Genomic DNA, 23,035 nt, shown 5'->3' with positions numbered 1-23,035 from the left:
CTAACATACCTTGAATTGAGAATATTTGAATGAGCCTTGAATACTTTATTTAATTATTTTCTTCTATGAAGTTTAATTCACGTAGTGATTCTTAGTGTAGGACTAACTTGTATCATGAAATTAAAATAGGCCTTGATATGACCTTTGACATAAATGATTTGTAAAACATTTGGAGCTGCTTTGTAATCTCGAGAAATTAATTACTTAAGTTAATTAATTTTCCTTTTATGCTTCCATTGAGGTATTTAGGCATTGAAGTGGTATTCTTGCTTAATTTGTAGTTTGGAACTTATGATATGATTACATGATAGTATTCTATGAGTTGAAGTTATGATTTAACTTATAAGTATTCACATTTTATTTATATAACATTTAATATGCCATTGTAGCTTGAATGCCTAAGACATGGCTTGTGTGTATTCCATGACTTGGTTGTGTGTGGTAATTGATTTTGGTGCATTGTGTATATGTGATATACTTGTTACACAACTTAATGATTTTTGGAAGCTTGTATAGACATTGGAAATTGGTACGGCTAGGGCATGGCTCTTGTACGGGGAATGAGAGTTCCCTCTATTTCATATAGTGCACACCGGGTGGTACCCTAAGGGCTAGTAATCCAAAATCACCAATATAATGGTTTTATTCCAGGTTTAGTTGTGCACTAGGTAGTACCTTACGGGCTAGTCACCCGGAACCACTTGCTTGGTCATTGAGACCTTATGTCCTTTGTCTTTCCACCAATTGCTGATTTCGCATTCAATTCCTAGTTCTAATATTGGATTGCTTTTAACTTGTGCTAGGATGCATGATACTTCATTTCTTGCATTGTATACTTGGATTTGTCTACTTGTATGCTATGTATGTTAACATTTCTTAGTATACTTAGAAATGTATAGTTGAATATATATATCGTTCTTTCAGTTCAAGATTGCTTAGCATACTTAGTATGTACCCTTGTATATTGATGTTTTACTTTCTAGATAACCTAGTATACTTGCATATTGTATATTTTTCTTAAGTGCATTTCAATTTTGATTGTATACTTACATATGTATACTTGTAAATTATTTGTCTTACCACATGCTTTTGTGTAGTTTAAATTGCATGAATGATGTGGTTTATGCTAAGAATACTCTAGGTAGCTTAGGATGCTCCCTAAGTCTCACCTTCAATATAGACGATAGGTGGCATGACCGTTTGAATGGATTTGTATCAACTTAGTAAGTTTGCAAAACGTTAGCTCTTTGCATGCACATCTCCTACGAGTAGCTTTATGTTACTCACACACGTAGTGGATGTGACAACCCAGATTTTTAAGAATTTAAATTTAATTTATTCTATGATTTTTAGTTGACAAAATTGATTATTTAGAGACTTACCCAATTGATATTTTAATTGATTTTGATTTTAGTTTTGTATGCTGAAGCTTCTGGACGAAATTGGTGGAAGGAGATTTAATGGGTATTGTTTTTGGAATATATATATATAATTCAAAATGGTGGCATGCAGCTTGCTGCCAACCATTTGAAAAGCAATGGGAAATGAAGAGATAAATGTAATGATGGAAAAGTGATGGTAAAGGAAAAGAGGCGGGTCCACTTAAATAATGTTAAGGTGTTGATTTGGTTTTTTATTGTGATTGTATGTATAGGATATATTTTTGGCCTCTGATAGAAAGATGGGAGCAGCCGACAATGAAGATAAATGAGTGAGAAATGGTGCGGGTCCCACTAATGTGTTTTTTCCCATAATCGCTTTTGATTTGATTTTTTTGCACTTGAGTATATATGTTATATATACATTGCATCTATTGGATGGAAAAAGGGTGCACAGCTGAGATTAGAGAGAAAGAAATATTGATTTTGTGAAGTATTTTGCGGGTCCCACCTAATAATGAATGTGGGTTAAGAGAAAAGATATTTCACTTGGTTTTGTTTTGTATATAAATATATATATATATATATATATATATATATATATTGCATAAGACATGTGAGCAGGTGGTGCCAAATTAGTGGAAAGCAAAAAGAAATGGAAATGTAATGGTTTTGGGTCCCACAAGGAATTATGTTGCCATACTTTCATGTGGATGTGGCTTTGCCTTGTGGTATAGATACATAGATATTATTTGTTTGAAGAAGATAGGGATAAGGAAAAGTTGTAATGATGTTGTCTAATAGAGGAGTATGGTGAACTGTGCTTGATATTTGTATTTTGTTTCAGTGCAAATTTGTCTATATATTGAGGTGTGGTTATTCACTAAGTAAGGATATAGAGAGTTTGAGAACAGAGAAGGAAATTGAGGAAAAACACAGTGAGCCGAGACATTGAAGGCCAGACTTGCAATTTTGATGCTCAAGTGTTGATTATTTCTATTTACTGCATAGGGTTCTTTATACCTTGAATTGCTTGGATGATTTTATCTCAAATTATTTTGTGACTGCTTTTTTGTTAAATTGCATATACATATTTTTGTTCAAAACTATATTTATATTTTGTGAACTAATTTTCCTGAAACCTCTTTGAGATTCTTGTTATGGTTTTTCCTACTAGTACTTCCCCCGTCTCACCCCTTTCCAGTTTCAGGTACCGTGGATTGCTAGTTGCGGGCTTAGGTGGAAGAGTTGGTGTTGAAGATTTAATTTATTTATTTAGAGATTTTGTTGTATTTATTTGAGGAATTGATTTTGTATCAATAAAATGATATTTCTTTTAAGATCCTGAGTGTAATACTAAAGTATTTTGATTTGAATATATTGAGGAATTTATTTAGAAAATTCAGGGCAGTACAAATTGGTATCAGAGACTGTACCCAGTCGGAAGTATGAGTTTAGTGATGATGTTGTCGGGTGTGTGTCGGCGAGTGTTTAGTACTGACTAGCTATCACTCGTAGCCAGTTGTTTGTTGGCAGATGTCGTTCACTACCAGCAACTTGGAGGATTAATTTTTGTGATTGGGTATGTGTCCCAAATTCACTACTTGTTTTTTTTTTTTTTTTTGTGGGCGGGTGACGGCATTGACTTTCTACCACAACGGTTACAGAGTTTGTGGACGGATAATTAGCACTGTTAGCTACCACAACATTTTTCATGTCACTGAATCTCGCATCACCTGGGGTAAGGATTTCTTTCATGTTTTGCCACTTCTTTGATGTTTTCTGGTATGCGAAAATTGTTGGATCTGAATTTCGGGACGAAATTCTTTTTAAATGGTGGAGAATGTGACAAGCCAGATTTTTAAGAATTTAAATTTAATTTATTATATGATTTTTAGTTGACAAAATTGATTATTTAGAGACTTACCCAATTGATATTTTAATTGATTTTGATTTTAGTTTTGTATGCTGAAGCTTCTGGATGAAATTGGTGAAAGGAGATTTAATGGCTATTGTTTTTGGAATTGCTGCATATATATATATATATAATTCAAAATGGTGGCATGAAGCTTGCTGCCAACCATCCGAAAATCAATCGGAAATGAATAGATAAATGTAATGATGGAAAAGTGATGGTAAAGGTAAAGTGGCGGGTCCACTTAAATAATGTTAAGGTGTTAATTTGGTTTTTTATTGTGATTGTATATATATGATATATTTTTGGCTTCTGATAAAAGGATGGGAGTAGCCAACAATAAAAAGAAATGAGTGAGAAATGGTACGGATCCTACTAATGTGGTTTTTGCCATAATCTTTTTTTATTTGATTTTTTTGCACTTGAGTATATACATGTTATACATACATTGCATCTGTTGGATGGAAAAAGGGTGCACAGCTGAGATTAGAGAGAAAGAAAGATTGATTTTGTGAAGTATTTTGCAGGTCCCACCTAATGATGAAAGTGGGTTAAGAAAAAAGATATTTCACTTGGTTTTGTTTTGTATATAAATATATATATATATATATATATTGCATAAGAAATGTGAGCAGGTGGTGCCGAATTAGTGGGAAGCAAAAAGAAATGGAAATGTAATGGTTTTGGGTCCCACAAGGAATTATGTTGCCATACTTTCACGTGGCTGTGGCTTTGCTTTATGGTATAGATACATAGATATTATTTGTTTGAAGAAGATAGGGATAAGGAAAAGCTGTAATGATGTTGTCTGATAGAGGAGTATGGTGAACTTTGCTTGATATTTGTATTTTGTTTCGGTGCAAATTTGTCTATATATTAAGGTGTGGTTGTTCACTAAGTAAGGATACCGAGAGTTTGAGAACAGAGAAGGAAATTAAGGAAAAGCACAGTGAACCGAGACAGTGAAGGCCAGAATTTCGATTTTGATGCTCAAGTGTTGATTATTTCTATTTACTGTGTAGGGTTCTTTATACCTTGAATTGCCTGGATGATTTTATCTCAAATATTTTGTGACTGCTTTTTGTTAAATTGCAAATACATATTTTTGTTCAAAAGTATATTTATATTTTGTGAACTAATTTTCATGAAACCTCTTTGAGATTCTTGTTATGGTTTTTCCTACTCAAACTTCCCCCGTCTCACCCCTTCCAGTTTCAGGTACTGTGAATTGCTAGTTGCGGGCTTAGGTGGAAGAGTTGGTGTTGAGGATTTCATTTATTTATTTAGAGATTTTGTTGTATTTATTCGAGGAATTGATTTTCTATCAATAAAATGTTATTTCTTTTGAGATCCTGGGTGTAATACTTAAGTATTTTGATTTGAATAAATTGAGGAATTTATTTAGAAAATTCTGGGGCATTATAGTGGGGACATTTTTCAGGTACAGGAATCAAGGTCAGAGATTCTCATTATGCTTGGATGATTTGTAGACTTGAAAGTTGTAATTCTTGTAAAGGTTGGCTTGAAATGACACTTGAGCCTTATATGTCAAAATGTGTATATTTGATTCTAAACATGTAATGTGTGCATAAGTACACTCTTTATGATGTATTTGACGTGTATGAGATGGGACCATAGGCCAATGACACCTAATTTGTATTCTATGCATTTTCACTTTCAAGGTTTATTATGAAAAAAATAGAAAAATGACAAGTCATTGCCTCAACATATGTGCATCGGATATGGGAATTCCATTTTTATTCTCCTATAGGGTCTCATTAATCATGCATGAAGTGTGGCCATGGGCCAAATGGTAATTTGAAACTATTTTATAATTTTAAGTTTCAAAATTCCCTTTTCATGTGCATTTTCGCCTTTTTTCATCGTCGGGGGGTCTGATTTTGCATCGGGTCTTCTCGGGACCCATGGACCATTCGCACGCACTTGAAATCATTTATTACGCTTGCGTGCATATTTGTTTTAGCCTAGAAATGCATTTAGGGTCAAATGTATACTTAGTGCAAAGTTGAATTTTTTTTAGTTTTTGCCCTTTTATGATCTAGGGGCATTTTGGGTATTCCACAGTGTGTTTTTTTCGTTTTCTTTTGTGAAACTGGGTAGAAAACATGATTTTAGGGGTCTTCTTTGTGTTTTTTCAAAAAAATCGTTTTGATGCCGAAAAAAACTCGTAGATCTGGAAAATCTGGTGTGCGAACTTTTTTCAGGTTTTGCTAAAAAAAGTTATGATTTAAGGGGCATTTTGGGTATTTCACTGGAAAAATAAAAACATCTCTTGACATGGTCATGTAGAAAACATGATTTTGGAAGGGGGGGGGGGGTTTCTTCACAACTTTTCTTCAAAAAATGTCGTTTAGGCCCTCAAAACCCCATTTGAATTCCAAAAATCTGTGCAGGCCCTGCATATACTTGAAACCTGGAAAATCTAATTTTATGAAACTTGAGGCTTCAAATCTTCTTCGTCCGGACTCCGAATCAAGTGATTTTTGAGTTAAGTTTATTAATTTTTTTCTTCTATATCCAATGGTATGCACAGTTGCATCCAATTCTATCTAAAAGAACCATTTTACCCCTTGTCAAGTACCCTTGCTGCATTGATTTGAAACCCAAAAATCTAATTTTATGAGACTTTGGGGCTTCATATCTTCTTCGTTCTGACTCCGAATCAAGTGATTCTTGAGTCTAGATTTATTAATTTTTCCTTGTTTATCCAATGGTATGTACAGTTGCATCTAGTTCTTTTTGAAAGTACCATTTTACCCCATATCAAGTGCCCTTGCCGCACTGAGTTGAAACCCAAAAGTTTATTTTTATGAAAATTTGGAGTTTCATATCTTCTTTATCCAGACTCCGCATCAAGTGATTCTTTAGTCTAGATTTATTAATTTTTCCTTGTCTATCTAATAGTAAGCTCAGTTGCATCCAGTTTTGTTTGAAAAGATCATTTTACCCCTGGTTAAGTACCCTTCCCTTTTTATAATCTTAGCTTTCGCATTTGATTCTTTTGAGTTCCGTAACTTCATGGAAGGTCATTTTGGTGTCCTAGGGATGTTGTATATCCCTAGATACTTGCTTTATATTTTTGCTTCTACATTTCAGATCCATTATTGGGTCAAACTATGGTTCATCACAGGACGCACTGGCTTGAAAAACTAGGGCGGTCACAGGTGGTATCAGAATCCCTAGGTTCGAATACGTTGGACGATGGGTTTTGGGTGCATATCATGCTTGTATTTCCATGTTCTATGCGTTTAATTACTTCTTCATAACATGTTTTGAATTGATAACTTGTCTGTTTGCTTATGTGGTAACTTGTTTAGAAGCTTACCTTAACCATTTTAGCATATGATTTATACTTGTCTATCTTAGTATATGATATATGCTTGTTTATCATAGCAAGTTATATGTGCTTGTTTGCCTTAGCATACTGTATATGCTTGTAGGTTTTAGTACATTGTCCATGCTTGTCTAAGTTATCATGTTATTTACGCTTGTTTGCTTAGCATGTTGTATATGCTTATCTACTTTAGCGTGTCATATGTGCTTGTTCATCTTAGCATGATTATATGTAATATACTATCATGCTTTGTGTTATCTTCTGTATACACTAACATGCATTATGTGATTTTTACTATTTATGTGAGTAGGTTGTCCGTTGCTATGTTGTATACCAGCTGTTTACTTTTTATGTCTTGTTTTGAAATTACACGTTGTCCCAGCTTGGTTGGCAGAGATTGATGCCAGGGTATTATCTCTTGGGGTTTATCATATCCCTTGGATATATTCTTGTTTTGCGGAGTTTCTTCCTTGGATAGGAGAAATTTATTTTGTAAGGAACCCACGACGGGAACATTGTCCTTCTTGTCGGTTTGGTAGTTTCGAGACCGCAGTCTTTGTCTAGTGGAATGAGATGAGGGCCAGGGAGGCACCGTTTCATTTCCTTTTTCCTTCGTGGCTTCACGACGTGGTCGAGGAGTGTCCGGGGTGTTGGTTTTGTCTCTTAGGGTTTCGTGGTGACCTCGATATGATGACATCATTGGGGTCTTATTTCTAGTGTCATGGGACGATGAGTTAGGGTTGACTCCAGTCATTCCTTGGGGACTTTGGAGGTTTGTCTTCATGAACCTCACTGCGAGGTTCTCGCGTTTTGCCTTCTTAGGGCGATGGTTTTGGGATTTTGATAGGTGTGTTAACCTAGGGTCCTTCCTGTGTTGCCTCGGATAGCTCTTACAAGCTACTGTTGAATATGAGCGTTTCGTGTAATTAATTGCACTTGTCATTTTAGGGTACCGATAGAATCCTATCCAGTTCTCATCGAACTCGTTGGCATCTTGAGTTGAGTTCTCTGTTGTTGTCTCATAATGGCTAGTGTTTAAACTATCTATTGTGTCGTTATATTGTCTTATATGGCGTTGGGATTCCATCTTGGGTTTGAGCTAGTCTTGGGGAAGACTTGTGGACTTTTTGTTTTGGGAACCTTAGTGTTCATTCTGGGGGATGGTTCTTTTCCTTGTAATGAGAAATTAGATTCATCCAGGTTTAGTTATACATTTTTTGCGTGGTGTCTTTTGAGGGGCATTCCATTCATTTCTTTTGATTTTATAAAATTGTCATTTGTATAATTCCTTTTACATGTTTATGAGCCTATTGTTTTAGGGTATGCCTTATAAACATGTTCAGGATATATGACTATGTGATAGTTGTACGTGCACGTAGATGGTTTATTTTCATTTACGGTATTTGTTTAGCATGCTAGTACCGTTAATGGTGTATAGTGTGTTGTCATTTATTTGACCCCTCTGTGATAGGTGGCATGTTTCATTTACCTTATGTGTACTGTGTGCTTAGTACTAAGGTATTATTTAATTTAAGAAATTTAATTTTGCGAGTATGTACTATGTGAGTAGCTGGTTGTACTGTTTCATTTTCCTGCACTTATATTTGGGTTTTGTGACCTTAGTTGTCAGGGATGTCATGAGTGAGCTACGTGGTAGACTTCTGTTTTGATGATTTAGTTATCCGTGATAGGAATTTTGATTCAGCATTTTGTTTCCGTTTGTGACCTTAGGATAGTTCTGCTTCTGGATGGTGTCTTTCAGTTCCGTGGAGTCCGATCCATTGGCCTGATGGCATAGACTTGTCAGGCTTTGGATTTGTGACCGGAGGTTGTTGATAAGGGGGTGTTTTGTAATGTAGGAGCTACTGGCTCTACTTGCACTGAGGATTTAAGGCCTTAAGCGTAACCGTGCCTATGATATTATTGTCAGAGTTTTGGGATTAGCTACCCCAACTATCACAAGATGCCTGGTTCCCGTAGCACTTTTAGTAATGATCTTTTTCGACATTGATGTCATTCGTATCGATAAATTTTTTCGGGTTGACCTGGTCGGGGCAAGTTATGAACTAGTGCCTTATACTGTCATGCTACCGTACAAAGTTGTGTATTATGGAAAAGTGCTTGTTGCCGTCAATGCTACTTTATTAACGAGCAAGTGTTGGCAGCTACTAGGCACTGTTAATTACTACCACACATTTGAGTACGTCATGGTCGGGTTCTGGTTGCTGTTCGTACTGCCATGTCATTCTTAGCCTTTTGTCATGTTTTGACGTTTTGTTGTCTTGGGATTCTCTTGGTGGTTGATATTGAGTTGACATACTGATTCGTTTGAGGAGTTGTCTTTCGGTTCGCGATTTCGCGGTCCTTCAGTTGGATCTTGAGGCTTCTGGAGTTGTCCTTTAGTTCTTTAAGATCTTTTCCTCGATGTGACCTTGTGTTCAGTCCTTGTTCGGTTTTTCTCGGGATGTTCCTAATTTTGGAGACGAAATTTCCTTAAGGAAGGTAGGTTGTAATGACTCCGTCATTTTCCTTTCTTTTCTTTTTCTGAAATTTTATGGATAAATTTTTTTTGTTGACTTTTCTTTTTTGAGTTCAGTTACTCATCACTTAGTGTCGTCTTGAGTGTTCAGAAATGGTTTCCGAAACTCTTTCCTTTGGATTGATAACCTCTTTTAAGGACTGAGTCATTTCCATATTTTCATTTTTTTGATACTATTCACTTTTCGTCCTTTTTCCCATTTGTCACTTTGTTGGCACAACCTCACTTTCTGTGTTCGGAGTTGAGTTTTGACTTCACGAGTTTTCACTCCAGTTGATTTTCTCAAAATGCGTAGCTTTACTTTTGGAGAAAAGCTCGCCGGTTGTTTTTTTCTCCTGTAGGCGCGTGGATGAAAGGATTCTTCAGAAACATTGATGTTTCGTAGGCTATTTTTCATAAATATCTTTTAGAGATATTTTGATTAGGGGTTTTAAAGAAAATATCTTTTGGAAGATATTTTCATTCTAGGCAGTTTTGCAATTATCCCTTTTTATAGGGTCCATTGTGCAATTAATGAAAGTTATTGCAAAATGCCTCGTTTTGAGCGTGGATCCTCGTACATGATTCATTTTCACTTTTCGTTAAGTCATGTACTCTTAGAATTTCTTTTTGGTCATTTTTCCCAATTTTACGGTTTTGGCCCCGACTGCCGCGGAACTTATTCGGGGCATATCTTCCTGCACGGGACTCGATTTTCGACGCTGTTTCTATCATTGTTCAATTTTTTTTTCATTCACAGTATTTTACCGTTTGAGCGTGTATGCGAGAATTCCACTTTTCCGGACCCAACGGTGCCTTTTTGGGGCACTTTTAGGGTTTTACTATAAATAGGGGGTTATAAAAAAAAACTTAAAATATTTCCTCTTCTTTTTCCACCTTCTAGATGCCATGGCAACCCAAAGGGGGCTACCACCCTTCTTCTCTCAAATTAATCCCCTTTGTAAAATGTCGTGATGCCTTAGGCTTTATCGAAGGCCTTGGCAAGGCGCACCTTTCCCCCTTATTAGAATCAATTTCCAACCATTTTTGAGATTAGGTTTCGAGTTCGGGTTTAGATTTTTATGGTACCTCAAAGGTCAAAGTTGCTCCCCTCGTTGTCCCCGGCGTAACCTAGGAGTTTCGTCGGATTCGGAGCACTTTTCTTTCGGTGGGAATTTGAGATTTTCATCTCAAATTGAGGTAGGGGATGTTTTAGGCCTTTACAAATGTAGTATTGAATGTATTTCCTACTTATACAACTTGTATACATGCCTAGGTATTTTATTTAGAATTTAATTAATTATTTTCTATGTACAAGATTTAATTCTCATGGTTGTATGTAGCTTGGAATTAAATTGTGGCAAGCTATTAAATTAGTCCTTGATATGCTTGTTAACATATATTAAATTGAGAGGCTTTGAACAAGTATTGCAACATTTATTTAATCTTTCACTTGTATGAAAATTTAATTCATATGGTTGTAACTAGCATAGAATCAACTTGTAATATGATATTAAATTAGGCCTTGGTATGTTCTTTAACATTGGTGAATTTGAGAATATTCGAAGTTGTTTTAAAATCTAGAGATTAATTAATTTTACACTAAATGTTCTAATTACTTAATTGGATTTTTGACTTGATATTATTGATGAGCTTGGTATCTTTTATCATATATATGAAATAGTGAATATTTGAATAAGTTTTGAAAACTTTATTTGTTTATTTTCTCGGCATTAAATTTAATTTACCTAGTTGTAACTAGTGGATAATTAGCTTGTAATATGATTTTAAAGTGGGCCTTGATATGTTCATTAACATACATTGAATTGAGAATCTTTGAATCAGCCTTGAATACTTTATTGAATTATTTTCTTGTATGAAGTTTAATTCACCTAGTGATTCCTTGTATAGGACTAACTTGTACCATGAAATTAAAATAGGCCTTGATATGACCTTTGACATTGATGATTTGTAGAACATTTGGAGTTACTTTGTAATCTTAAGAAATTAATTACTTAAGTTAATTAATTTCCCTTTTATGCTTCCATTGAGGTACTTAGGCATTGATGTGGTATTCTTGCTTAATTTGTAGTTTGGAACTTGTTATATGATTACATGATAGTATTCCATGAGTTGAAGTTATGATTTAACTTGTAAGTATTCACATTTTATTTATATGACATTAAATATGCCATTGTAGCTTGAATGCCTAGGGCATGGCTTGTGTGTATTCCATGACTTGGTTGTGCATGGTAATTGATTTTTGTGCATTGTGTATACGTGATATACTTGTTGCACAACTTAATGATTTTTGGAAAGCTTGTAAGGACATTGGAAATTGTTACGGCTAGGACATGGCTCTAGTACGGGGGATGAGAGTTCCTTCTATTTCACATAGTGCGCACCAGGTGGTAACCTAAGGGCTAGTAACCCAAAATCACCAGTATAACGGTTTTATTCCAGGTTTAGTTGCGCACTAGGTATTACCTTGCGAACTAGTAACCCGGAACCACTTGATTGGTCAATGAGACCTTGTGTCCTTTCTCTTTCCACCAATTGTTGATTTCGCATTTAATTCCTAGTTGTAATCTTAGATTGCTTTTAACTTGTGCTAGGATGCATGATACTTTATTTCTTACACTGTATACTTGGATTTGTATACTTGTATGCTATGTCTGTCAACATTGCTTAGTATACTTAGAAATGTATACTTGAATATATATATCGTTCTTTCATTTCAATATTGCTTAGCGTACTTAGTATGTACACTTGTATATTGATTTTTTACTTTTTACATAACCTAGTATACTTGCATCTTGTATACTTGTCTTAAGTGCATTTCAATTTTGATTGTATACTCGCGTACACATACTTATAAATTGAATCTCTTGTTGCATGTACCGCATGCTCCTATGTTGTTTAAATTGCATGAATGATGTGGTTTATGCTGGGAATACTCTAGGTAGCTTAGGATGCTCCCCGAGTCTCTCCTTTGACATAGATGCTAGGTAGCATGACCATATGAATGGATTTGTATGAACTTAATAAGTTTATAAAACCCTAGGTCTTTGCATGCACATCTCTTACGAGCAGCTTTATGTTACTCACCCACGTAATGAGAAAATTTTTTAAGTACAAGAATCTAGGTTCGAGATTCTCATTATGTTTGGATGATTTGTAGACTCGATGGTTTCAATTCTTGCAAAGGTCGGCTTGAAATGCAACTTGTAACCTTATATGTCAAAATGCATATATTTGATTCTAAACATGTTATGTGTGCATAAGCACACCCTTTATAATGTATTTAACGTGTATGAGTTGAGGCCATAGGCCAATGGCATCTAATTTGTATTCTATGTATTTTCATTTTCAAGGTTTATTATGAAAAAAAAATAGAAAAATGACAAGTCGTTGCTTTACCATGTTTGCATCGGGTGTGGGAATTGCATTTTTATTCTTCCATAGGGTCTTATTAATCATGCATGAAGTGTGGCCAAGGGCTAAATGGCAATTTGAAATCATTTTATAATTTTAAGTTTCAAAATTCCCTTTTCATGTGCATTTTCGCCTTTTTGTGGCCGTCGGGTGGTCGAATTTTGCATCGGGTTTTATCGGGACCCGTGGACCATTCTCACATGCTTTAAATCATTTATTATGCTTGTGTACATATTTGTTTCAGCCTAGCAATGCATTTAGGGTCAAATGCATACTTGGTGCAAAGTTGCATTTTTTTTTTTTTTGGTGCCCTTTTCTGATCTACGGGCATTCTGGGTATTTCACAGTGTGTTTTTTTCATTTTGTTCCTCGAGGCTGGGTAGAAAACATGATTTGAGAGGGGGGGGGGGGGGGGGGAGTGTTTCTTCGTTGTGTTTTTACAAAAAAAATCATTTTGATGCCGAAAACAACTCGCAGATCTAGAAAATCTGATGCGCAAACTTTTTTCAGGTTTTCCCGAAAAAAGTTCTGATATTAAGGGCATTTCACTTGAAAAATAAAAACTTCTTTTGCATTGGTCATGTAGAAATCATGATTTGGGGGGAGGGGGGAGATTGGTTCACAACTTTTTTCCCAAAAATGTCGTTTAGGCCCTCAAAACCCCATTTGAATTACTAAAATATGTACACGCCTTGCACATATTTGAAACCCGGAAAGTCTAATTTTATGAAACTTTGAGGCTTCATATCTTCTTCGTCCAGACTCGTAATCAAATAATTTTTGAGTCCAAGTTTATTAATTTTTGCTTGTCTATCTAATGGTACGCACGGTTGCATCCAATTCTATCCAAAAGGACCACTTTACCCTTTGTCAAATACCCTTGCCGCATTGATTTGAAACCCAAAAGTCTAATTTTATGAAACTTTGAGGCTTCACATCTTCTTCGTCTTGACGCCGAATCAAGTGATTCTTGAGTCTAGATTTATTAATTTTTCCTTCTTTATCCAATGGTATGCATGGTTGCATCCAGTTCTTTTTGAAAGTACCTTTTTGTCCCTTATTAAGTACCCTTGCCGTACTTATTTGAAACCTAAAAGTTTATTTTTATGAAACTTTGGAGTTTCATATCTTCTTCATTCGGACTACGAATCAAGTGATTCTTGTTTCTAGATTTATTAATTTTTCCTTGTATCTCTAATAGTAAGCTCAGTTGAATCTAGTTTTGTTTGAAAAGACCATTTTATCCCTGGTTAAGTACCCTTCCTATTTTATAATCTTGGCTTCCGCATTTGATTCTTTTGAGTTCCGTGACTTCATGGAAGGTCACTTTGGTGTCCTAGGGATGTTGTATATCCTTAGAGACTTACTTTCTATTTTTGCATCCGCATTTAGGATCTATTATTGGGTCAAACTACGGTTCATCACAGGACGCACTGGCTTGAAAAACTAGGGCCGTCACAATACCGCTCGATGAAAATAGAAAAACTGGGTGAGGTTCCCGAGCCTAGACATTGTCCCGACTTCTGAAAATTTCTAAAATCAATTATGTCACCTCTAATTTATTTAAAATAATTAAAATGCACTTCTAAAACCCCCGGCTCAAGAAAAATGGTCTAAATGACTTTCGGGGCCCGTAAGGCATGCAAAACTATGCAAGGAAAAAAAAAAAAAATTAAAGAAAAAAAAAATTTCAGGACATTACACGTTCATAACGGTCTAAACTAAAACCAATACTCTATCGGATTGGATAAGATCCTCCTACTACAACAATGTATGTACTAATGTAGGAATATGTTTACTAGATAAAGCTAACGCATCAACAGGGACTTCCTATGTAATATAAATCTCAATCTCTATAGTAGGTGTGTTCATCCTTAGTATAACTGGTGTGCTAGCCATCTCTACCAACATTTTTTGCTACTAGGTCTGTCATTTAAAACATGATCATTCATTAAATAAATAGCGCGATTGCTAATAATCACCTATTTATCCCTGATATCATAAAATGATTCACTCCTAGTGCCTTTAGGGTAGCCAATAAACAAGCATGCCTCTGATCATGCTTCCATCTTACTTGTCTATTTCATATGCCTATATGATAGACAACCTTATATGAATATGTTAATCAAACTAAGTATGTGACGACCAAGATTCTCAGAACCCGGTGCATTAGTGAGTGACCCGAAACTGACCCGATAACAGATCTCAAATACAGAAGTGAAACAAAATAAAATAAGGTCTTTAGAGATGTACAACATCTTTAAGACATCAAAGTGGCTTCCCAAGGAGTCCCGAGACACAACGGAAGCAAAACGGAAACAAGGGTTTCAAAACTCTAATAGTCATTTTAAACATAAATGAATGCTATTGTGCAAACCATTGGATAGAAAATGAAAAATCAAAAAGGATAGACTCAAGAATCACTTTATTTAAAGTCTGGACAAAGAAGTTATCAAACCCTGAAGTTTACAAAAAAAAAACTGGACAGGGGAGTGCAAGTGTGAACGATCGCTGCTACTTGCAACGTTCGAGAAAAAAATGCAATTTTGTGGTCCAGGATGAAGTTTTTTGCAAAAGGTTTGTGAAGTAACCCCACCTAAAATCAAGTTTTTTGATCAGCTATGGTACAAACAAAAAGTAATATACAACCTGGAATGCCCAAAATGCCCCCAAGATAAATAAGGTCAAGAGAATTTTAAATATGCTGAGTTGCTGCCAAAGGAGTGGAAATGGGGCTTAGGGAGGTTTTCCTAAGCCCTCAATTGATAATTCGGTATAAAAATACACTCTATAGACCCCCAGAAGTCCCAGAATGGTTGGCACGATTCTAAAAAAAATGCAATGAATAGTAAATATGACACCAAAGTGAACATTTGAAACAAAAACCCTGCTTTGCATACATTCAAGTGGTTGGCCCTTGGCCTCATTACATATGTGATACAAGTACATCAAAAGAGAGTTATACAAGTGCTCATTTCACAACAAAAGTGAAGCAAACATACTTCAATTAAGCTACATATTACAACATTAAGAGATACCAAGACATGCTAACACTTGTATGCTTCCAAGAACAAAAACGTCGACAACACCAAGCTACATTAGTGTCTAAGTGTGACAACCCTGGTTTTTAGGCCAGCGCATCCTGTGATGAACCAAAGATTGACCCAACAATGGATCCAGATGCGGAAGCGAATTACAAGAAAACCGAACAAAAATAGCCCTAAGGGCAAAATAGTCATTTCTGAAAATATAAAATCGGATGCTACCGAGCACATCACTGGGAAGACATCAAAAAATTAATCAAGTTGGACTCAAGAATCACTTGATTCGGAGTCCGGATGGAAGAGAAAAGTCAAAACAATGTTTTGACGTCGTCGCGGCCGTGAATACCTGGGCAAAATGCTGAAGTTCGTGTGCCATTTTGAGGTACTAAACGATGTTTTCTGGAAAAAAACGAAGAAGAAACCCCCTTAAAATAATTTTTCCAAGCTGATCATGCCGAAATAAAAGTATATTTTTGACGTGAAATCCCCAAAATGCCCTTACAATAGACTTTTTCAAATAGTGCAGGTGCGCACAGGAAATCAGATTTGACGCGGGGTTTTCGGGTCCGAGATGACATTTTCTGGAAAAATGTTGTGAAGAAACCCCTCCTAAAATCATGTTTTATATGTGACAATATCAAGACCAGAATTTATTTTTCAAAGAAAATTTCCGAAATGCCCCTAGATTAGTCTAGACCAAGAAGGTTAAAAGCTGCTACAGGATCTGTCCGCAACTGAGAGCAGAAACGGGCTAGTAGATGAATTTTTCTGGAAAAACACAAAGAAGAAACCCCCCTCAAAATTGAGTTTCCTACATGATTTATGGAGAATTAAAAAAAAAAATTACTGTAAAATGCCCAAAATGCCCCTCCATTAAATCTGGTCATGAAGGCCAAAAAGCTGCTACAATTGAAAACAGAAAGCTGAACTTCCCGAGGGAATTCCGATACCAACATGACATTTTATGGAAAAACATGAAGAAGAAACCCCCCCTAAAATCACATTTTCTAAGCGACCATGTTAAAATAAGAAAGTAAAACTAATGTGAAAATTTTAAAATGCCTCTAGATCAGATTATGCAACAAAGTTACAAAATGAGTCCATAGGAGGCTCATTTCACCAAAGAAGAAGGTTTGCCCGGAGGCAACCATGCACATAAATGTAACTTACCTATTAGGATATGCTACAATGATCCATGGCTTAAAAATACCACCGATGCAAAATTTGACGCCCCAACGGCCAAAAGGGCGAAAATGCACATGAAATGGAAAATTTGAAATTTAAAATTGACAAATGATTTCAAATTACCGTTTGGCCCTTAGCCACACTTCATGCATAATTAATGAGACCTAATGGAGGTGCCGTAACACACTTTGCACCACCCGATTTGAAGGTGAATCCTTAAAGGCTCGGTTTATACTATTTTAGCCCAAAAATACAATATGTGAACTAAAATGCAAAAATGAAAACTAAATGGTGTTTTGCCATTGGCCACACCTCACATATGGAAAATGAATGCTAAAGGATGAATTTCACACAAAATGCACACACCGGTGCGAGAATGACATATCAAAACCCTAGTTTTCATACTTTTCTCATTAAAGGCAAAATTCAATATTCATGAATATTCATGGATTTCAAATAAAGTTTGGCCCTTGGCCACAAATTATATACATGGAATGAGTGTCAAAAAGTGTGCTTAATGTCATGGGCCTAGAGATTTGGCATAACGGCACGGCCCGTGCGGCACCAAGGCGTTGTTTCAGCTCGCACAAGATCCCTAGTCATCCACCACGACCTGCCCTCCCAAGGATACATGCTAACTGGTTTCAACCTGCCTTGGTCTCATCAGGGGAACAGCTCCAGCTCCTAATTAGTTTGTGCAGGGATGGCCAACTCCCTTCGTCATAGTCAAGTCCACGACCAGCGACAAGTTCCACGCACTCAACAGAGTCGACCTGCCTGAACTCTAAAGAGGTACCATCCTGTGCTCTTGCACGCCCCTTCCCTGGAACCATTCCCAGTCAAACTCTGCTCTTTGCTAACTAGCATGCATGTCTTCCATCCTCCAAGCGTCTTAGGAATCACTTCGTGACATTCTCCCCTACCCAAATCCTGTGACGCCCTTGTCGCAGTGCGGCGTTTCACTACTGCGTCCACTCGTTTCCAAAGTCTGCCTCCATGTAGTATGCTCGCCTTCCCACCATCGCTTCCTTGTGCAGCTTCTTGTAATGCACTCGCCTAATGATAGGCCTTGGACTAAGGGGACGTCCACTCCTCAAGGACGTGACTTTTCTCCATCATGCCGCCTCCGCGACATCCCGAGCAAGCAAGGGCCTCCTACCGACTTGATGCTCTCCCTTCACCATGGTTTGCATAACCCAAGGACTAAGCATGAACTTTGGTGCGCGCGGCCCTCCGGCTCTCCAGTGCGCAACTTCAATGGATGCCTCTTCCTAGGGAGATGGAGGCTCTCCCCCTAACTGCATTGATTCCTCCTCATCGACGCAACTTCAGTGCACCGTCTTCATTCTCGGACCCCTCCCAGACCATCAAGAGGGCACCCCACCTTGCTTTACCCCAAGTCTTGCTCTGATACAATTTGTCACGGGCCTAGAGATTTGGCGTAGTGGCACGGCCCATGTGGCACCAAGGCATTGCTTCAGCTTGCGCAAGCACCCTGGTCAGCCACCACGACCTGCCCTCCTAAGAAAACATGCTGACTGGTTTTGACCTGCCTTTCGTCTCATCAAGAGAACAGCTCAAGCTCCTAACTAGTTTATGCAGGGATGGCCAACTCCCTTCTTCATAGTCAAGTCCATGACCAGCGACAAGTTCATCACAATCAACCGAGTCGACCTGCCTGAACTCTGAAGAGGTACCATCCTGTGCTCCTGCACGCCCCTTCCCTGGAACTATTACCAGTCAAATTCTGCTCTTTACCAACTAGCATGCATGTCTTTCATCCTCCAAGCATCTTAGGAATCACTTCGTGACATTAATCACATAATATAAATTTGGAATCAAATATACACATTTGACAAAATGGCTACAAATGGCATTTCATGCTAACACTTGCATGAAATGAAACTTAAAAGCTATAAGTCATCCCAATGAATGATAAGCATCACGAACCAAGTCTTCGTACCTGAAACAGACCCCCAGTAACTTCGGGGTGAGTAAACAAGTTTACTGGTAAAAAATGAGTATGCATCGACTCGATTTCTTTAAAGATTTTTAGACTAACATGTAATAGTTCAAAAGGATCATGCCACCTAACGTCTACGTCAAGATGAGACTCAGGGATCATCTTAAGCTACCATAGAGCAACATCAATAAGAACACGACAAGAAGGATGCTAGAATACAAAGATCAAATTGTCAAGGTAATTTACATGATTGGAACATTCCAATTTAACAAGACAAGAAGTATACATGGATATAAGTTAACAAGAATTGCATTATCAATGCAATTAAAATGATTAGAGCATTCCAATTAACACGATAGGTGTGACACATGAAATCAAGAACAAGGGATAGTATCTATGTAATTAAACATGGATGGGACATTCCATGAAACACGTAAAGAGTTATGCATGGAATCTAGAACAAGGCATAATACCTATGCAAATAAACAAGATTGGAGCATTTCACATATATGACAAGTTTAAATCTTCAAGGAATAGCAACTTGAAATTTAAAGAGTGAAATCAACCAATGTGGAAACTCGGATATTACCTGGATTAAAACCGTACTCTTGAGATCACTTTAGGGCTACTACCCCATGTGAACCTTTCCCCTAGTGCGCACTATAGTTGTAGAGGGACTATTCCCCGTACTAGAACCAAGTCATAGCCGTGACAATTCTTGATTGATATCCCAAGTTCCAAAATCAATAAGTTGTGCAAACCAAGATAGTATCAAAATACAAGAAATGTATTAACCACGTTTCATGCACAATCAAGATTTTACAACACACAAATCATGCCCTAAGTTCATCAACCATCATGGCATGTGAACTGTCAAGAAATCATAATTTGCATCTATATAGATTAGAACCAAGATATATAGTGTATGGAATCCATTGAAGGAAAAATACCACAAATATAAGATTAATGATTTAATTATTTACCAAGGAATACATGAACAATTAAATCATTCCAAGACAATTGTGCTAGTTCATTAAACACGTTAATAAAGTCAAGTTACAAGAAGTCTAGATACATGATAAAAAGCTAAAAGCCCCATGAAATACAAGTTACAACTATGTGAATTAAGTCACATACACGGAAAATAATTAAATATAAGTTTCAAAACTTATCCGATTATTCTCAACTTGATACACGTGAAGGAACTTATCAAGGAAATCATGAATACAAAGTTAGAAACTTAATCAAGCTTATGGAACCATTGAATAGGTTTTCATTAATTCTTTTAATTAAAATCTCTAGATCTTTAAACTCATCCAAATGCTCTCAAATTAAAGTATGTTATATAACATGCCAAGACTTGATTTAAAAGCCTATTACAAGAATTTTCCATGCAAGGTACGGCCATGAGTATTAAACTTTAATACTAGAAAAATAATAAATGAAAGGTTTCAACACCTATCAAATATTCTCGATTTAATATATGTGAAAGTATATGGCATGCACATTAATAAAATCAAGTCGGAATCCATTGGAGTGAATAGTACACTCGGAATAAATTAATTAATCGAATTAATTAAATATTACTAGATTTCAAAACGTCTCCGATTACTCTCAAATTCACCTATGTTGAAGAGCATACTAGGGCCTAGTATAATATGCTAACACATGTTGATTTCAAGCTAGATAAGGCCACATGAATTAATCTTTTATTCAAGATAAATACTAAATAAAATCTTCGTTACTTGTCCAAATGTTCTAAATTTAATATATGTCAATGATCATGTCAAGGGGTAATTTAATATCATGTTACATACTTAAGTAAGGCTATAACCCACCGGCAAAATCAAATCTCATGTTAGAAAATAAATAATTAAAAATTCTAGATTTGATATTCAAGCATGTAAACAAGTAGTACAAGTATCCATAACATGTAATATAGCAAGAATATAAACTATAACACCCCCTACCTCAATTTGAGATGAAAATCTCAAAAGCCCACCGAAAGAAAAGTGCTCCAAATCCGACGATACCACGGGGTTTTGTCGGGGACAACACGATGAACAAGAATCCCCAAGAAGCCCCATGAAAATCACAACTTGACTTCAAACCTGAACTCAAGAAATGGTCAGAAATGGATTCTAATAAGGGTGAAAGGTGCGTGTCATCAAGGTGAACACAAAACACGAAGGCGCTATGACTTTTTAACAAAGGGAAGAAGGTTTAATTGAGAAAAGAAGGGTGGCAACCCCCCTTGGGCTACCATGGCAGCTACTTGTCGTGTATAAGGAGAGGAGAAGATCACTTTTTGACTTTAAGTCCCCCTATTTATAGAAAATCTAAAAAAGTGCCCCGAATGGGTGAAATAAAATTTAAGCATTCGCGCTTAAACGGCAAAACTCCATGAACAGAAAAGATTCAAAATGAGAAAATATAAACAACAGAAGAAATGACGTCAAAAACTAAGTCCCGAGCAGAGAGATATGCCCTAAACAAGTTCAGCGGCAATTGGGGCCAGAAACTCTAAAACTGGAGAAAAACGACCAGAAGAAAATTCTAAGAGTACACGACTCGAGGAAATGTGAAAATGAATCTCGTACGAGGATCCATGCTCAAAATGAGATATTTTTGCAATAACTTTCATTAATTGTACAATGGCCCCTCCAAAAAGTGAAAACTGCACTAATGCCCAGAATGAAAATATCTTCCAAAAATATTTTCTTAAAAACCCCTAAAATAAAATATCTTCAAAAGATATTTATGAAAAAAACCCCAAGAAATGAAAAAGATTCTGAAGAACTGTGCATCCATGCCCCTATGGACACCGGGAGCAACCAGAGTACTTTTCTACAAAAGTAAAGATACGTATTTCATGGAAACCACTTAAAATGAAGATACATGAAGTCAAAAACTAACTCGAGCATGAAAAGTGAGATTGTGCCAAAAAGTAACAAACGGGGAAAAGACAGAATAAGGAAAATGACGAAAAGTGAATAGTGTCATAAAGTGAAAATATAGAAATGACTCTGTCCTTAAAGGAAGTTGTCAATCCAAATAAAAGAGTCTCAGAAACCATTTTTGAGCACTCACGATGACACTAAGTGACGAGAAACAGAACTCGGAAAAGAAAATTAAACGGAAAAAAATTATCCGTAAAATTTCAAGAAGAAAAGAAAGGGAGGAAAATAACCGAGTCGTTACAACCTACCCTCCTTAAAGGAATTTCGTCCCCAAAATTAGGTACATATCGGAAAAGAATAGTACAAAGACCGAACACGAGGTCAAACCAAAGGACAGCCCATAAAGCGCTGAAGGACAACCCTAGAGATTTTATGATCAACTATAGGAACACGAAACCACGAATCGAGACAATACCTCAAACGAATCGGCATGTTAACGCAATGTCAACCACCGAGAGAATCCCAAGATAACGAAGAGTTAAAACACAACAAAAGAAGAGAGTGACAAAGCAGTACGAACAGTGACCAGAACCCGCCCACACTTACTCATCAGCAAGGTAGCATGACAGTATAAGGTACTAGTTTATAACATACCCCAACCAGGTCAACTCTGAAAACCTATCGATACGAAGACATCAATGTCGGAGACGATCATTACCAAAAGCACTACGGGAACCAAGCATTTGCGAGAGTTGGGGTAGCTAATCCCAAAACTCTAACAACAGTGTCATAGGCGCCGCTACACTTAAGGCCTTAAATCCTCGATGTAAGTAGAACCAACAGTTCCTACATTGCAAAAACACCCATGACACTCCCCGACCATGTCATGAAGCAACGAAGGAAAAGGAAATGAAACGGTGCCTTCCTGACGCGCGTCTCACTCCACCAAACAAGGACTACGATTCTACGCTCACACGAGCCTTACTCGTATCAACCGTCAGACTAAGGTCTTGAAACACCCAACCAATAGAACAAACAAGAAGGTTCCCGACATGGGTCCTTACAGAATGAATTTCTCTTATCCAAGGAAGAAACTCGTAAAACAAGAATGTACCCAAGGAATACGACAGATCCTAAGAGACAATGAGAAAACCTGATAAAAAAGGAAATAGCTAGCATGCAATATAGCAACAGACTACCTACGCACACAAATAGTAAGATCATATAAGACATGTCAGTGTATACAGGAGAAAAACGTAAGGTATGACGATATGCTACATATAATCATGTCAAGATGAATAAGCGTATACAATGTACTCAAGCGGACAAGCATATACTATA

General features: G+C 36.6%; 1 long non-coding RNA gene across 1 annotated transcript; it reads left to right on the top strand.

Annotated features, from left to right (window-relative positions):
- The first annotated feature begins 1,826 nt into the window (after positions 1-1,826).
- Positions 1,827-4,642, top strand: LOC132306211 (uncharacterized). Its single transcript, XR_009481854.1, has 2 exons — positions 1,827-2,961; positions 3,047-4,642. It is a non-coding gene; the product is annotated as an uncharacterized LOC132306211 (long non-coding RNA).
- Positions 4,643-23,035: the final 18,393 nt, after the last annotated feature.

This window comes from Cornus florida, unplaced genomic scaffold, assembly GCF_030987335.1.
Source record: "Cornus florida cultivar Cherokee Brave unplaced genomic scaffold, ASM3098733v1 CherokeeBrave_3.0.0_Hap2_Chr05, whole genome shotgun sequence".
Lineage (NCBI taxonomy): Eukaryota > Viridiplantae > Streptophyta > Magnoliopsida > Cornales > Cornaceae > Cornus > Cornus florida.
Note: the sequence above shows the minus strand (reverse complement) of the source record. Positions and strands in the feature narration are given on the sequence as shown.